The 19117-nt window shown below is 33.8% G+C and overlaps 1 long non-coding RNA gene across 1 annotated transcript; it reads right to left on the bottom strand.

Annotated features, from left to right (window-relative positions):
* Window positions 1–3418: 3418 nt before the first annotated feature.
* Window positions 3419–4435, bottom strand: LOC114276610 (uncharacterized). Its single transcript, XR_014334781.1, has 3 exons — window positions 4305–4435; window positions 3826–3934; window positions 3419–3483 (listed from the first exon to the last, which is right to left on the bottom strand). It is a non-coding gene; the product is annotated as an uncharacterized LOC114276610 (long non-coding RNA).
* Window positions 4436–19117: the final 14682 nt, after the last annotated feature.

Below are 19117 nucleotides of genomic sequence, written 5' to 3'. Positions count from 1 at the left end.
AAAAAAAGTTTAGCCGCCAAATTTGATCGCCAAAAATATAAATTGTTATAGTGTATGTTGTGTCAAACCATTTTCGGTTATAATGAAAAGGGCCACAATAAATCATAGCTAAACAGCAGTTGAGGCTTAGCCAAAGGCCTGTTTAGTGATAATCAAATTTATAGTTATAATAGGTTATAACTATGTGATAATCAATATCACAATGATTTGTAACCAAGTCATAAGAAACACCACAGTGATATTTGTAACCAAGTCATAAGAAGCACTATTTGAGACATAATGAAAGACATCTTTGGTGAACAAATAGGTGACGTTGAACAAATAGGTGAATAGATAAGTGACACATGTACACATTTGAATAAATAATTTAGATAGATAGGTAACGCATGTACATATTTAAACAAGGAAGAGGATCCTTTCCAGCCCAGAGGTGCTGTTTGGATCCATGGGGCCCACCACAGGTCCTGTTTTGATGATTCAAACCGTTCATTTTATCAAACACTTTCTTTATTTCATCTAAAAAAAATTAGGTCGATTTGATAATTGTAATTTGTTCAAATTTTCACTAAAAAAAATAGACAACAATTGTGTTTTTTAAAATAAACCATATATTTTTTTAGTGACAAACGCAATAAATTAAATAAGTTATAGTTATTGAATCAACTTAATTTTTTTTTTTTTTTTTATGGACAAAATATACAAAGTGCCCAACAAAATTGTGGTGTTAACTATATATTTTAGTCAAAATGTCAAAAGTCACTATAAATTGTCACATCACTCTCTCTATTTTCTGCACATTTTTTTGTAAAAAGTCAAAAAGTTACTAAAATAACATATTTCCAAACGAGACCTTAGTTATGACTTATTGTGGTATTAATCACTACGACAAAATTAATTTTTACAACTTGCAATATATGCCATAAAAGCTCTTTCACGGCATGCATACAAATGTTGTTATATGACATATCATGGAAAGTTAATTGTCTTTTACGACATACATGTAAAGTTGTAAAAAGTAATAAATTAAAATATTTATGACATACTTTGTATGTTGTAGATAATTTTTTACGACATTTTTTGCATGTCATAAATTTTGTACTTTTCATGGTATAATTTTGCGTACCGTAAAAGGTTACTTTTAATATATTTATAATATACATTGTATGCCATATATAATATTTTATGATATTTTTTTACATGCCACAAATCATTATATTTTTCACGACATAATTTTGTAAGTCGTAAAAAGTTATTTTAATATATATGTATACACACTCATTATATTGTTTATATATCTCCTATTATGTTTCATTTTCATTTTCATTAAAGGACATAAGCCATTTGTAGTCTCAATTTTCTGTTATCATAGCAACCAAGTCTAAATCCATAACACTATCCATATTAGAAAAGTTGAACACAAAGAAACTGTCAAAGGCCTTCAAAACATGCTCTTATTTCCTCCAATACAACCTGTACCATTTAAAAAAGAAAAAAATAAAAATAAAAAGAGCATAAAAAATAATTTCACATTCGCTACTCTAAATCCTAAAATACATTATTGGTATCACAGTAATGTAATAAACTTTGAGACCTTCCTAGTCTATATTAAAGTTTTCTATGAATGTCATTTCTTAGGAAACAGATTTTTGAAATCAAGCAAAGATTATGAAAAATACAGGGGACATACTCATAACAACAAGGCAAAAGTACATCTTATAACTCATTGTAATATTAATTTGATCTATTGTAATTATTATTTTACTTATTATTCAAAATATCCATGATTATATCTTATGTGACGTTTAGATATAAGTAGTTATTTTTTAAAATTATAATTAAAATGATTTAATTACGGTCTTGTGGAACGTGACATAATGCATGACATTGTTGTGATGGTGATGTAATGCATGGCATCACATTTCACTAAGTCCCATGATACCCAACTGACACTGCTAGAAATTTCACATTTAGTGGCGTTTGAAAAATGCCGCCATAGGTATAAAAAACGCTGTTAATTCTTTTTGTGACGTTTAATACCAAACGCCGAAAACGCGGCCGTCGCTATAACGTTATGACGCTTTAAAAACGTCACTAAATTAGTATAGATTGCGTTTTTAAAAATGCCGCTAAATGTGGTAAATAACGGTAAAATGACATCATCCAGTATTTAGCGACGTTTTAAAAACGCCGTGACAGATTTTTTTTATTTTAAAAATATGACTTGGCACTGTAGTGGCGTTTCGAAAAACGCCGTTATAGCCTCTCTTTTTTTCTTTTTTTTTTCCCTTCTTTATAGATTTTGCATTCTGTTAGATTTCAAAACCAAAATCAACCAAAAATTAAAAAGAAAAAATATTCTAAACCAAAATCAAGCAACAAACACAACCAAAAAATAAAAAGAAAAAATATTAAATCACACACATGTATTGCAGACTTGTCAAATAACAAATTCAACACGACAAGCAGAAAAATATAATTTCAACAGAACTTCTACATCAATTTTCTACAATCTTGGTTAGCACAATAATAAGCAAATAATTGTAAGGCATTGTAGAGACAGTCTCCAAAACATTTGAGTTTGCTACACATGTATAGAAACAGCTAGGCCAATGATTTAATGCAAATCTTGACCACAAAAGCTAGAGAGAGAGAGAGAGAGCAGCAAATTTTATGTGAAAGAAAATATGTTGTATGGACATATTAGACCTCTGATCCTCATCAATCTTCAAGTAGATATTGATTCCTCCTAGCACCAAAAGCAAATCTCTACACAATACGGCCAAAAAACAAAAGGATTAATAACCACAATTTAAATATAGAAAACCAAGAATCAAAAGTTCTTTTCATTTTTTTTCCACTTAACTGGGAATATCTGAGAGTATGCTTTCAAGCCAGTAAGGAATCGAATGTAAGTGGGCTTGCTCAATCCATTGGCAGGGACAGATCTGATGTTTGGGACGAGATAATTCAGTCAGTAGTTGATCATAGCCTAGAATGTTGTGTCTAAACGGTTCATCTCTAAGTCTTGTATGTGCATTTGCCTATTTGGAAAACCTAACCATATGATTTATTTCATCGAACATCACAATCCATAATCATGAATTCAGATGACTATTGAAACAAAGAAAGCACCTAAAACTCAAAAACAAGGAATTAAAAACAAAGTTTGTACATCACTCCCTTAGGTAGATCACCACATCAATAAACTCTTACCACTTCTGCCGGTTCTACCAAAACATTAATGAAAAACTTGGCCTGTAATAAATAAAATGCTTTCACTTGATTGATCCAAAAGCTTCACAAAAGAAATCAAGGAAATATGCAATACACATTCTACTTGCTTTGTAAAAGCTCCAGACAACAGAAGATCAGTTGTTACCATTCCCGGCTGCAGCCAACAAGAGGGAAAATTATGTAGCAACGCTTTCACTTGATTGATCCAATGACCCATTACCAATGACACAAGTCCAAAAAGCATTAGCTCTGCCAGAATAAAAGGCAGGACATATTTGAGATGAATGAAAACAACTTTGAAACGCTATTAGAGATCATTGTCCATTTAGGACATATTTGTTAGGATGGATTAGATTAGATGAAATTAATGTCTGTTAGCTTTAGAATTATTGATCTCTTTAAACTGTGTATTATATCCCATGTTTTGACTAACTTATGTTTATGAGAAGAAAAATGTTAAAAATAGTTTTAAAGCCTATTAGTAGGGTTATGTGTGAACACACTATCCGAAACTTGCTACAAGATGTAATATTTTCTACGTTAAGTTCTATAAATTACCAAGAAAATAATGAAAATGTCCGAGTTCATTACCTCAGGCTTGAGGTCACGGTGAACTACACCTTGGAGATGACAGTAGGCAACCACACTCAAAATCTGTACCACGACAGCCTTTGCATCTTCTTCCGAGTATTTTCCACCTCTAGAGAACATAAATCAGAAATTTATATATCTCAAATCTTGGTTACAGGAAGTGATTCTCTGGTAAGAGCAGACTGCAAATGTCAGAGACATATTAAATTTCTCAAACCCTGGAAAGTAAATTATTTTGAAGAAATCACTGGCTCTTTAAATCGTAATGAAGTTGTAAGAGCTAAGAACTTGAGGGTTAGATGTAAAATTTTGTTTTCATAGACTTTATCAACTTCCACTAGATGCAGAACTCTGAAGACTGCTTACAACACCTATCCAAGCAAAAGAAGTGCACAACAATTTTTTTATTTTTTATTTTTTTCAACTAGATTGTGTATGTAAAAGTTGAGATAACTCATATTTTGGAGTGAATCACATACCTGATCAATTTTTAGAGGATCTCCTTCAAGAAGGCGTGCATTAGCAGGTACAATGTCCCCAAGTTTGATGGTTACTATGTCACCAGGAACTAACACTGAAGCATCTTCCTCACTCCACTTCCCGTCACGCAGGACCTGGTAGGAGTAATTAGAGAGTCAAATATAAGTCATTCCCTTACTTATGTTGAAAGTTCAAGAGAAAAAAAAGGAAATAGAAATAGAAAACAAATTTTTTGGATCTGTATTTATTCGGGAAGAGGGAAACCTTGGCTTTTGGACCTAATCGAGCCATAAGAGCAGCAGCCATATTGCCAGCATTATTTTCCTCAATAAAACTGATGGTAGAGTTGATAATGAGCAAGATCAAGATGCCAAAGAAGTCATGATAATTGTGCCCTTATGCTGCACAAAATAAGGTTTGTCAATATGGAATAATCTTAAATTGTCTTGTGCGTGCGTGCATATAATAATGAAGCTTTGACTAAATGACAAGTCAACACTATACTAAAGTAAGATAAGAGCATGTAAATTTACCCCTGCATGTGCAAGAGCAATGGCCATTAAAGCTGCTACTTCCATGACCCATGACAGAGGATTCCACATAAAGCCCAAAAACTTCAATATTTTACTTTCCTAGGGAAGAAAGAAAAGTATACAATAAATCACGCAGTGTAAAAAAAAAAAAAAATAGAGAAAAGGAAGTTATCCAACATAAATTTTCCTAACCTTTTTCTCTTCAAGTTTGTTGTATCCAAACAGTTCCAACCGTTCTTGAACTGCATCGGTACTCATACCCTCTTTTGTACATTTGAGATGTTCAAATACTTCTTTGAGGGGCATGTTCCCCTGCATGAAGAAAATTACAAATTCAATATCACCTTTATTCATGATGGACAAAGCTTGTTGTCGGGTTTGGGTAACCATTCAAAGTCATCAAATTTGGACCGAAACACCCATGTTTGATTCGGCATGGCCCAATTCGGCCAGTGGGTTGAAACTCGCTGCATAGCGGTGATAAGCCATTTTTGGCCAAATTCTATCATTTAGGCTTTCAAAATTTTGTTTTTGCTATTTTGTAGTTGTGGAAAGTATATTTATAGCGATAACTTTAATAAAGAGTTTAAATTTTAACCCCGTTTGTTTGGCATAGTTCCAAGACTTTATAGTGTTAGTTTTTATTTTGTTTTATTTTTATTTTCATATAGTTTTCAGTTTTCCTTCTTGTTTCATGTTTTCTTAAGAATATGATAATTCAGTTTATAGAGTTGTAAGTGCCCATTGAAGGATAGAAACTTTAATAACATTACTGATCTTGGTATTTTCTCTTGGTGGATTCAAGGCTTACCTCATGGATATGAGAATGATAGCTAGTTCCCTCTTGCTATCATTGCTACATCATTTATTGAGCTTTTTTCCATTGTCTTTTTTTTTTTTTTATCCCCCTCCAGAAATTAATTCATCAAATGTTATATTCATTTGAAGCATAGAAAAACACATGTAACGAAATTAAGAAGACTTGCAAGAAGAACCAAATCATTTTGTTGGACTTCTCATACTAACTCAGCAGATTAATTTAAATACACTCTCTAGTTCTTATATTCACACTAATCATCATGAAAGAATTCAAGGGTGTACAAGAGCATTAACATAAAAAAGAAAATAAGGAAAAAAAAAGCACATTAACAACAGAATTGTAACTCAATAGATTTTGTTTCAATTGATAGTTAGTTCTGAGGAGACAACAGGGAACAAAATTGTAACTGAAAAGGGAAGATTAGAAGATAAAAACAGAAAACAAAAACACAACCAAACAGACTTATGGATTTTGGTTCAATTGATAGTTCTAAGGACATACCAGATCAACAGCTTCCTTGTTGACGGCATCAAGGGCAATCGATTTATCATCCACTCCCATGTCTCCGTCAGCTCCAACTCTCCACCCACCAAATTTTTTGTAAAGAAGCTGCATTGTTTCAGTTACTTCAAATGAATCCTGAATTCCTCTCTTTCATACACAATTCTCCCAGCAACAACTTTAGCTCACAGTGTACTTATTTTGAATTTTTCTTTCAAAATTTGTTTTAGAATTTTTTTTTTCCAAGAATGATATCAATGCGGCATTATATATGATTGTGATAAAATCCCTTAAGTTCAAATTTCATTTTTATTTTCTTAATATCATGATGGGATTGTCCTGTGATCATTTCTAAATGATTCTAAACAAGAATGACCAAGAGAAATTTTGCCTCTAGAGGTTAAAGAGGGTGAGACTTTTAGCAAATTCTACATTCTAAGCTCTTTGTTGAAGCTTCATCTTTAAACTTGTAGACCTAACAACCATACCAGATGAACCAATTTTATATAAGCCATCAAGATTGAGTATTACATAATGCTTTGATTGTTTAGCTACCTCCTAGAAAGTATAAGATATGAATTACAAAGAGAAAATTGCTTGGAAGCTATCTAATCTGAACAATGCTAATTGAACAAGACATCATGCAATTTCAAATGCAAATAAAGCTAATTGTGTAACAATAAAGCTTCAACAGAGTGCACCAACCAAATTTCAGTACTCCAAAAATAAATAAATAAAATATTCAGTGCTATGCTAGAGTTTAGAAATATCCCAAACCATTAATCATCCAAATGAGCTATAGCAGAAACACCAGCTTTCTCGATTCTCCATGCTAATTCTACCGTATCCTGGGATGATTTTAGAAGTTGAATCTTACATGTTACTAGTGTGTCCAAATTTCGCTTTAATGTCGTCAATATCTAGATCAATAGAGAAATAACATGAGGGTTAAAGCTTTTAGTTCAAACAATGAACAGAAAAGGAAAAAGAAAAATAGAACTCCATGAATGCCATGTACCACATACATCATGAATAAGCTCCACCTTAGTCAATAATGCAGCGCCCATTCTGCCACTAATAGAGAATGATTTTGGGCAACCCATATTGATATCCCAAGCTCAAAGTTGCTCACTCCCACCTCCTCAAATTCTAAACTTCAACTCATCCAATCACGAAAGGTATATTAATGGGTCCCCCTGCCTCAACTCTTTAGCACCAGGAAAGTATCTCTCCAAAATACCATTAGTGGAAATAGAAAACTCGGGAGAGGTGATACAAGAGGCAATCCAATTCCTGAACTTCAAAGGGCATTGAAAACTACCCAAAATACCAAGGATAAGTTGCCAAGAAAAAGAGTCAAAAGCATTCATGATGCCTATTTTCATAGCACATCTAGGAGATGCATTACTTCTATGGTAATTTTTTACTATCTCTTGCATGAGAAGAATTTGGTCATAAATAGATCTCCCACAAATAAAAGTAGTTTGGCAGGTATCTACCAAAAGATGGATGACTTGCTTCAACCTATTGGCGATAATCTTAGTAAGGACTTTATAAGTAGTATTGCCTCATGATATAGGTCGGTAATTAGTCATGCCGCTGGGTTAAGTACCTTAGGGACAAGGATTATAGCAGTGGCATTCACTTCTTGTTTTCTGATGTGGGATAAATGAATAAATTCACTGTAAGGTGCCAAAATGGGTGAATAATAATCAGAGTACAATGTTTTGTTTGTGGCACCAGGTCTGTAGAATCAGTGATATAGATACAAAAGCAACATTATTTTTTCAAATGCCAAGTTCAAAAACAAAACATTAATGTTTTTAAATCAAGGATGATGTTGTTGGTATTAATAAATAAACAATGGAGATATATTTATGGAATATAGCAATAAGGGATGAGTTTTTTTACTGTAGCAAGAAAATCTTGAAAATCCTGAGCAGTGTCGGCTCCAAAACTTGTGGTTGATGGGCTCATGTAAAGTCTTAAATATTTCTTTCTAAAATCATGAATAAAAATATCTTAATATGTTGATTTTGTTTTTGACCCCCCCCAAAAAAAAAATTGCAAATATATACTTTTTATAATTAATAATGTAATTAGCAGAGTGTTCTTGCTGCCATTACTAAAGCAATTAGCAGAGTGTTCCCAATATATGAACCCAAATCAATTTATTCCAAATAGTTGTATAAGAATGACTTCAGCTATATATATACATATATATTTATATTCAGGTCAGAATCAAATATCAGTTCAGCTTGAGAGAGAGATAGATAGAGAGAGATAGAGACAGAGACAATGGAGCTCACCGATCTGAGTCGCTGAGATGAAATTCGATTTCGATTTCGAGAGAGAACTGAAATGGCTCTGATGAATCACTGATCTGTTTCGCTGAGACCGAGCTGAATCTCTCAATCACAGAGCTGAACTGACAAAGATAATTAGGGTTTAGACAACACAGAGAGAGAGAGAGAGAGAGAGAGAGAGTCGCTCACCGATCTGAATCGATTTTGAGAGAGAACTTCGAAATGGCTCTAACGAATCACTGATGTAAGACCTTGGAAATGGCTCTGATGAATGCTCACAAGTTTGCTATCACCGATCTGAATCGATTTCGATTTTGAGAGAGAGAGAGAGAGAGAGAGAGAGAAAGAGAGAGAGAGCGCGAGTGAGAGTGAGGGCAAGAGTGAGAGTTAGATTCAGATTCAAAATAAAGGTGAAACAGGGAGAGGGAGTGTGCGGGACAAACTATTTCAAGACGTTTATAAACGTCTTCTATTCGTGAAACGGCACCGTTTTGATTAGAGAAAAATGCGACGCTTATGAAACGCCGTTAAATATTACAAACAGTGGCGTTTTAAAAAATGCCGTTAAAAATACGCCTCCAAAACTGATATTTTCTGTAGTGTGAAAAGACCGGGCATCACATTTCCCTAAGTCTGACCTGCAAAAATCATCCAACTCGAATCGTGCACACTTATTTGAACAATTTTGGATAATCGTTAATTTTTCTGTTTTGCGAGTTGTAGTTTTTACTTATACTTGTATTCACTGTCTGTATTTGTATACATTTTTTCATTTTTTATTTTTTAAAATTTGGTCCGTCAAATTTTTTTTGTTAGTTTTGTAAGTGTGTAATGCTAATTTTCTCTTCTTTCACTCACTTGCAAGTAAACAAATATTTTGCAACTTATTTTGCATTACAAGCGTGAAAACTCAACAAATACTGGTAACTGCAATAAAATGAGTAAAAAGGCTTATTCATAATTATGCTTCTATTTTTCACTAGTTAGTGAGTTTAGCAAACCCTAAAATTAATTTTTCAGAAGAGATGTTTGTTCCATTTTTATTAAAACAACTTTGGGTTTTGTTTAGCTTATACCTTTTTTGCAAAGTGAATGTGAGTCCATTAACTAATTATGGCCTATGCTTATGGTCTATTTTCTTCTGGAAGTAAATTGGATAGATGGGCTATAATTTATTTGAGATATTGAAAAATAATGATTTCATAATAAGAAATATATGATTTTATGACCCAAAATAATATTTAAAAAATGGAAGGAAAAGGCCCAAAAAAAATATTTAGAAGTAGGAAAAAACAAGACCAAAAATAAATTTTTAAATGAAAAGTCCAATCGGCAAACCTTGCTCGCATATCTGCGAACCCTATCTACACAAATCGCAATATTTATTGTGGGTGGTTGTGGGTTCAATTTTTCCCTAATCACAGACATGCAGGAGGGTTCAAACTGCAAACTAAACCGTTAAAAACCGATCTGTGACCACCCCTAAAGACTCAAAGGGTGTGTACCGTATATACTTTATAATTAAAGAAGAAAATGACATAATTTCATATTTTTTGAGTTATAATTAAAAAAAAAAATTATAACCAAACAACATATGAAGTATAACAAAAAATCTCGTGAGTCATAACTAAAATAAGGTCATAAATAATAATAATAAAAAAATAGTCATAACTAAAAAAAAATGGACATAACTTAAAAGTGCATATAGTAAAGATGTGTATAGTAAAATTTCCATACACGTAGCTAGTATGGAAGAATTGTTTTAGGTGTTACTAAAATACTACGTGACATTGTCAATGTATGTGATAACTTTAGTTAAATTGTGAACGTAATACAGATTGAATTAGTTGTGTTTTATCTCTTAATTATTTAACAAATGTGAGTTAGTTTGTTTTCTTCATCAAATTTTATGTTTCATAATTTAAAACATTGTATAAATAATCTCGCAAGATAGTCCAAAATTATAATAAAGCAAACAAAAACTACTATTTAACGGAAATTTTAAACTACACATCCCAAGATGAGGTGTGTATCATAGCCCAGGTATGACAGTTGTGGTCTTTGATTGTAATTTATTGTGGTGTTAGTTATGACTCATTATGATGTTAGGTACGACCTACTGTGATTATTATTTTAGCTATGATAAAAAAATTTGATTATACCTTATGTGATATTTGATTATAATTCTTTAATTTTTTTTAATTATGACTAAAACTGATTTAATTATGATATTTATAATAATTAATATTACAAATATCATAACTTACCTATGATACATATTTTTTTACGGTTGTGTGCTCCAAAATGACCCGTAGATAATTCATTATGTAAGAGGGAGTAATTATACCATTTGACATAAATAGATATTTATATGCAAAATATCTAATAGTAGTATTCCCTCAGCCTCAATTTATCTGTTTGACATGAAAAATGAGAATTTAAAAATAATATATTCTCGTGCAAAAATTAAATTTTTTTTTCATCAATTAAAGATCTCATTAAGTAATTTTAATGTGTAAGAAAATTAAAAATTTTGGCGCAATGTTTTATACATATTAATAATTAAAATTGTAAATTTTTTTATGAATATGTATTTTTTTTCTTGGCACCCAGTGGGGTGTAATTACCCCTATGTACATTGATTTGGAAGATGTGGGTTTATATATACAAAAGAACATCTTTTATTTGAGTTAACCTTTAATTTTGGTTGATTATATATGACAAATTGTTAAACTAATATGTTGAATGGAGGCCATTTTTGTTTTTCACTCTAAAATGGGAGGGCATTCATGTCTACACATTTTTTTATTTTTTATTTTTTATAAGATCTCCTCCATTATTATAATATATCACTTTATTTCTCTCATCTTATGATATATTGTCTTCTTCAAGTATAAGGACTACGTAAATGCTTCCCTTTTAGATAAGGTTTAGAGGGTTGAAAGTGATATATTTTTAGAAAACTTTAAGTACAAGATTCTCGGAAATTATACAAAACAAAAAGTTTCTTAGTTCCAGTCCTCTAATATTTTAGAGGCCTTTTGGACAAAAATACCCCTACATACTAACATGACACATATTGAGTGATATTTTCAATTTTGGAATTGTTTCAAACTTAAAAATTTAATAATTTTGTATGTGGATTTTTCTTTTTCTTTTTTAATATAAAATTAGTATTTTAAGAATTCTCTTTTTTTGAAATCTTTGAAATAAGATCTACGATAAATATGATTTTTTTGAAAGAAATATTGACGAAATTTCTTTGTCCCTACTATTACAAAAAATAAGGGAAAATTACACTCACCTCCCCTGAGGTTTTTGACAAATACAGAGGCCTCCCATGTGATTTGAATAATTACATAAACCTTCCATACTTTAATTGACATTGTTAAGATTCTCTCATTTTGTAACTTTTGTTAACACAGGTAACAGAACCTGCTGACGTCATCAAAGATAATCCCAAAAATGCCAATAATGCCCTTAGGGCTCTTGAACTCAGGTATATATACCCAAGGCAATTGGTTCATCTTCATAACCAAACACAACACCGAACTGAAAATAAAGAAGCTTAACACAGAGCTCCAAAACCAAGGACAACATAGGTATGTTACCATTCACATTCACATTGACATTAAGTATTTATAAATTAAAAAAAAAATTTGACATTAAGCACAACCAACCATTCCCATAAAAAATAAATAAAAATAAAAATCAAGTCCAACACATGTGTTCTGAAATAAATAAAGCATAATAAAGTACAGTCACAAATCAAGTCCACAGTCCAACACAAGTCACAAATAAAGCACAGTCAAGCACAATAATGTAATATATATATATATATATATTCTGAAAATGCGTTATAACTCTCACATTCCATAAAATGTAGGATCATATGGATATGTCGTCATCAAGTAATGGAGGGGGGGGTGATCAAGTATAGGAGTAAGATCTGCTATTGTTGGAGCAAAGCAGCAATTAAAGTCACTGAATCAGAGGAAAACAGAGGCAAATTGTATTATTTATGTCCATATGGGAAATGCTCTTTCTGGGATTGGTGCAAACCAGTAAACTCATCTGTTGGAGGACAAATGTTGATGGAAGACACTGAAGCTACTGTTAACAGACACACTTTACCCTATAAAAAAGAAACTACTACAATGAATTTAATGAACCAAATAGGGGCTATGCAAACAAGGATGCAAGTACTTGAAGCAAACATAAGGTTTATGAAGATAGTAATGATCATAAATGTTGTATTATGTTTGATTTCCTTGATGGTTGCTCTAAAAATGTAATAGGAATTGCTAGGACTTTAAAGCTTTTGTAATGTTTTGTTACAATGTTTTGTAATGGACCTTATGTGATCATCAATATATAAGTATCATGTAGTTGTTTGACTATTACACCATTCCATTACATTCCCAAAATATAAATGTAAACACCAAGTAATAAATATACTTCATATCTAGTACAAAAAAACAAAAGTGAGTAAATTATCATGCTGCTCTGTTGCTATGCTTTCTTTTTGATGTCCAATACAAAAATACAAAAAGTGCTCTGTTGCTACGCTTACTATTTCATGTCCACTACAAAAATACAAAAAGTGGAACATGATTTTCACTAACTGTGCACTAAAGCAATCTGTATTATATACCTTAAAGTTATGATAAGTATTTGTACCAAAAACATCATCTTAGCTAATTCATTTGCAAGAAACAATGAAACAAAGTAAATGAACCACTGTTGGATTCATGCAATGTAAAAAAAAAAAAAAAAAACTTACATGTGCATGCTAAAATAATGTAAGTAATGTAATAGGAAGACTAAACAAATAAGAAAAACTTACATGTACATGCTTGGCATTGGCCTTGCCCCTGCCTCTCCTAGTTGAACTTCCTCTCCCACTTGTTGAAGTGTTTTCCCTACTTGACTGTCCTCTCACAGATGAAGTGCCTCTGTAGACACCCCATTTTTGACCGCCCTTAAGACTTGGGCATCTCAGGTTGAACACTCGATGATGAAAAGATACGTTGTACAAACGTTTGATTCGCTCAGCAAGAAGCTTCGATTTTGAGTATCTAAGTCCCAACCTTACACCCCATTTTGACCAAAACTATTTTAGACCTTAAAACCCTAATTTCAAAATATTTTTTCAAATGCTTCTACAATGTTTCGTGGCTTGCATTTCGTTTAAAATATTACACTTTTCGGTAAACCGAGTAAGGACAAAGTGGAAATAAATGGAAGGGAGATGAAATCTTTGAAAAATATTTAAAAATATCTTATTTATAGGTTTGGAGTTGAATAAAATAGGAGGGAAGAAAACTAGTTTAGGAAAGGATTGGGCATCAATCCGTTAAGAAAGAAATGAGCAACCTTTACTAAATTAGGCATATCTCTTTGTACACTTATAATTTAGATGTGAGGCCACTACCATTGGAAATTAGACTTCTGGGGCTTCAATTTAAACTCAAGAATCACCTGAAATCGAGTCCGGATGAGGGAGATATGCCCATTTGAAGTTGGGCTTGAGAGCAGTTTTTTGTAGTCGACCGGCCACTAAGTACCAGGCCGACCACTAAAGGTGGCCGGCTGACCACTAAAGGTGGCCGACCGACCGGTTGATGAGAAATCAGCCATTTTTAGTGGATTGGCCAGCCAGGTGTCCCCATAGGTCAATTTTGGTGCCAACCGTCCCCCAAATGGCTGGCCGACCATGTTTCCCGACAGAGCAGATATTTGCAGATATTTGTTGCCAACTGTTTCCACAGGTGCATGCATTGCACTAGCTGTCTCTATACAGATATTTCCAACATAGGCACATGTTTTTCTAAATATAGGGGACCTTCACTCTTGGTTTTAGGTAAGAAAAAATTACCAAAGGCCAAAAACTTGTAAAACACTCTCCCTCTCTATCTTGCAATCTACAAACACTCTCTCTAGACTTCCTAAACCAAAAATTTGGCTCTTCTTGCTGAGGTCCTTGAGCTCAAATCTCAGCCCTTGAGAGTAAATACTTTGTGGTTTATAAACAAAGGAGTTACTCTTCTTTAAGAGGTATAACTTTGACTATCTTTATACTACTCCTCCCCTATCTTTACTTGTTGTTTTTGGATTTTTTTTATATTGTTTTTATGGGCTGAAACTTGTGGCTTAAAGCTATCAAAGGTGGAGGGGTTAACCACCCTTTGTTTGAACCTTGTTTCCTAAGCTTTTGCCATTATGTTTCCCATTTCTTTCTCAACTTTTTTTTCCCATCTTTTTACCACTGTTTTTCAGAGGTTTTCAGAGGCTAAAAATATAGTTTTGAAGTCCTAAAAATGGAGGGGTTAGCCACCCCTCCTTAGGCTTGTTTACTAGCTTCATTTATTCATTATTGTAGCTTGCTTTTTCTAGCTTTTCTATGATAATTCTAGCACTGTTTTAGTTGTCTTTAGGACTATTTTTGCTTATTTATTTCATTTATGCTTTGTATAGTATACTTATAGTGTAGTGGTCCTCATGGGTTTGGTGGTTTAGGCTTTAGACACTAACCTATTTGAGTTGATAGCATTTATTTCATACTTTTCATACATGTGATCACCTTTTCGTAATCACCTCTGCAACCTCCCTCCTTTCTTGATTTTTCTTTATTTGAGAGTCGTTTCAAGCGAGTGTTGTTCAAAGTATGAGAAAGAGACCTTCCATGCTTAATGATTTAATCTCTTCGGCGGTTCATTACCAGGGCATTACATCTCTCTCATGTCAAAAACAACTTTTTGTTTGACACTTCTCTTCATTAGTGGACTTAATTCTCATTTTCGGACTAAATGATTAAAGAATGGAAAGGTAATAAAAGAGGTTAATAAAATTGGACTAAAATAGTACAAGAAAATAAAATTAAGTCGGGTTCAATTGGACGTTAATTGAACCTTTTGAGTCTTGAGTCATTTCATACTCTTCAGTGATGAAAATGGTTCAAGAATCAAGGTTAACCACCTCCCTTGAGGTACCTTCATGATAGGGAGGAGGTTTTGTTGGTCTTTACTTTCCATTTAATGAAACTTTGTCCAGTCAATTAATAGATCATCACGCAACGAGTTTGCTTATTGATGGTTTGCGAATTGAGTCTACTCCTCCTTTGATCTGTTTCATGATGGGGGAGGAAAAAAAGGACAAACACCCTCTAGAAATGCTCTGTTTGTGCTCTGTTTCTTTTTTGTTGGAGTAGGGCAGACCCCCAAAACAGTGGCTGGCCGGCCACCAACCATCTGGCCGGCCACTTTTTCTGGTTGGTCGGCCACTTCATTTTACCCAGACAGTGCCATTTTCATGGCAGAACAGAGCAGAGATTGGGGTAAAAACAATTTAATTTTTTGACTACAAAACAGAACCATTCTACTGCCAAACAGAGGGCGTTTTTGGGTGGAAATTTGCATTTATACATGAACAATTTTCGCTCCTCGTAGTTCATTAATTAAATAGTAGTATGTTGTACTTAAATTAGTTAATTCCTTTAAACGTGTAATAGCTTAGTTAATTAATTCTGTGTTGTAATTAATTAATTAGATTCATTCAATTTGTAATAATTAGTTAGAATAGCTAGTTAAATTTTGGTGTTGTAATAGTTAGTTAATTAGGATATTCATTCGGACCCTCCTGCGCGATGACAAAAATGTAATATTGTGTATGTCTTCCAACTCCATTTCTTTCTCCCTTTTATTTACTCACTAATGATGGATAGGATAGAGCATCATGTTTTCTTTAGCATTATTCATGGCTTGCATCCATTCGTTTTGCATGCATCGGGTTTGGTACATCATTCTGACTTTATAGTCGTATATTAATTATTTGAATACTTGCTTCACCACATGCTATAAAATTGATTCACATGTCATGTTAAATAAATCGAACCTATTAATTGCACTTTTGCATGTGTTGCATTATGCATTTTTTCTAACTATTTCGTCTCATTTGGCTCACCTCGGCTACTTGGGATAAGCATTTTTTCTTTAGCATACCGCATGCGTGCGATTGTTGCCATGTCAAGAATGTTTTCCATGAGGCTAAGTGCTTAAGTGATATACCTGTTTGAATGCCTGTGGATGAAGGCTAATTGCTTAACTTGGGATGATTTGAATAATGTATATATGAGTCCACTCTTTCAAGTGGCGCATTCACAAACTCTTTCGAAACAAACATAAAATCAAAACATTCCAAATTGAGCAAACTAGTCTATACTTGTGTGCGTCACATAGTAAAGATAGCATAATAACCTGAACAAGAGCATATAATGTATATAAAAATCACATCATGATTAGTAGAGGCCGATCTTTGATCGGGTGAGTGGGGTGCTCAATTTATGACCTTCCCTTCTCATACTTAAGTTCCTGAGCCGAGACACTTTGCTGATGATAGACACGTGGCCTTTGGCACGAGTCACGGGTTTCCTAGATTTTTCAAAAATATTTAGGTGGCGACTCTGAAATTTGGCCATGCAGTCCATTTTTGGCATTTTTGATTCAAAATCGATTTTTCAAAAGATTTGTCAGATTTGGACTCATTTGTGTTTATCTATTTCACATTGCACTTGTGAAATAAGATTCAGAACCACAGGAGTTTGAACTGCAGGGCTAATCGTGTAACACCCACATCCTTTAATCCATTGGAGCGTGTATTTAATTCCCTTATTTTCATTTTTGGAAGTCCATGGAGTTGTTGAATGTTGGTTTTGGAGGAGTATGATCCAATTTAAACTCATTGGGTTTGTTTGTTTGCGCTTGTTCTTGTCAAAAAGTTCCTTGGGAACTTAGAAATTCTATTTTGGGGTCGACATCAGCCTTCCTAAGGGTCAACCCTTACCTATTGGTGAAGTTTCTGGAAGTGTTGCTGGAATTTAGGGTCGACATCAGCCTTGGTGGTGTCGACACCTGCCTCTTGTTGCTGTCCACGAGGGTCGACACCAGTCTGGGAAGGGTCGACCCTTGTATTTACAGAATCTGGGTATTAGTTGCAGGAATTTAGGGTCGACCCTTCTTGTCCAAGGGTCGACACCTTGCTTGCTGCCAGCATTGTCTTTTCTTGCTGAAGGGTCGACACCACCGCACCAAGGGTCGACCCTTGCGTGTTTATTTTCAGATTTGTGGGTCCGAATGGGCCCTACCTTTGGGGGGGGGGGGGTTTGGGCCTATTATTTTATTGACTTTAGGGCTACTTTTCTACTACTATAAATAGACCCTAACCACTTTTCTCTCATTATTTTTCCTCTTTCCTCTCTCTCAAACCGTGAGTTCTCTTCTCTCTCTTTAAAACTCAAACTTTTTCACTGAAATCTTTAGATCTACTCACCTAGAGCGATCTTTTCACCTTGGTCCTTTGAGAAAGGTTGTAGATCTCGTCAAGGGCTTCCTTTTGGTCCAAATGGTTCATGGTTTCGTCGCCATTGATTTTTGGGTCGTCATCTCTTGGCTTCAAGAGGTAGGGGTTTCTAGTTCTCTTTTAATATCCTCGTTTAAGGATAGATTTGTGGTATTTTCTTAATATAAATACAAAATTTTATATTTTTATGCATATTGTGATGAATCATGAGATTGGGGGTTCGGGTTTGAAGAGAGTTGGGTTCACTTGTTGGGTTATGATCTTGGGTCATCAGTTTGGGTGTAAAAGTAATAGAAGGGTTAGAACAAAATGTGTTTTTGTGAAAAGTTTTAATTTCTCTTAAAAACCCTAGTTTGGCTCATGAAGATGGTTAATGGTTTTGCTTCAATTAATAGTAGAATCATGAAATTGAGGTATTAAATTACACATGTACAAGTTTAATTGAAATTTTAAAGAATTTGAGAAATTTATGTAAAAGTTATAATTGAACTCTTAATGTTGATATTTTAAATTATGTTATAATATGAAACCAAACATGGGGAAAAACAAATTACTAATGGTATGGATGATATGAGCTTTGTGTTGAAATGGTAGTGTTGAATTTTGTTGTGTGTGTAGACACCCCATTTTTGACCGACCTTAAGACTCAGACGTCATCGTTTGTGCACTCAATGATTGCGCATGTTTGTACTCGTTTTGAGCGCCCGAAGGTCTTGGCTGTGCGCCTTGTCTTTGAGCCTCTAAACTCTGGGTGTTTTGGCCTTGTTTTTTGGCCAAACCTTGGTGCCCTTTGCCTGGAGGAAGGAGAGGCTTTGTCAGCCACTTTTGGCCCTTGTCAGCCACTTTTTCCTCTTGTCAGCTACTTGAAGTAGCCGACCAGCTAGTGGGGGTGGCCGACCGGCCACCTCAAGTGGCCGACGACCACTTTTCTTGCTTTTCAGCCTTGTCAGCCTTTTTCCCCCCCCTATCAGTCACTTTTCTCATTTGCTAGCCACTTGAAGTGGCCGATCGGCTAGGGGAAGTGTCCGATCGGCCACTTGAAGTGGCCGACGGCCATTTTTCTTATTTTTCAGATATTTCTGGTGCCAGCTATTGGTCACTTGGTGCATCCATGGAAACAAGCTTTTGGCTTGGATTTCTATAAAAGGAGAGGTCCCTCCCCCTTCTTGAGGGTTCAGAATTTTGAGGACAAAATTTCAGAGCTGAAATTCTCTCTCTCTCTCTCTCTCTCTCTATATATATATATATACATATATAGTGCTTGAAAGTGAGATTTCTTCACAAATTTACACTAT

Source organism: Camellia sinensis, chromosome 7 (genome assembly GCF_055761805.1).
Source record: "Camellia sinensis isolate YWXY chromosome 7, ASM5576180v1, whole genome shotgun sequence".
NCBI lineage: Eukaryota > Viridiplantae > Streptophyta > Magnoliopsida > Ericales > Theaceae > Camellia > Camellia sinensis.
This window is presented reverse-complemented; position numbering and strand designations above follow the sequence as displayed.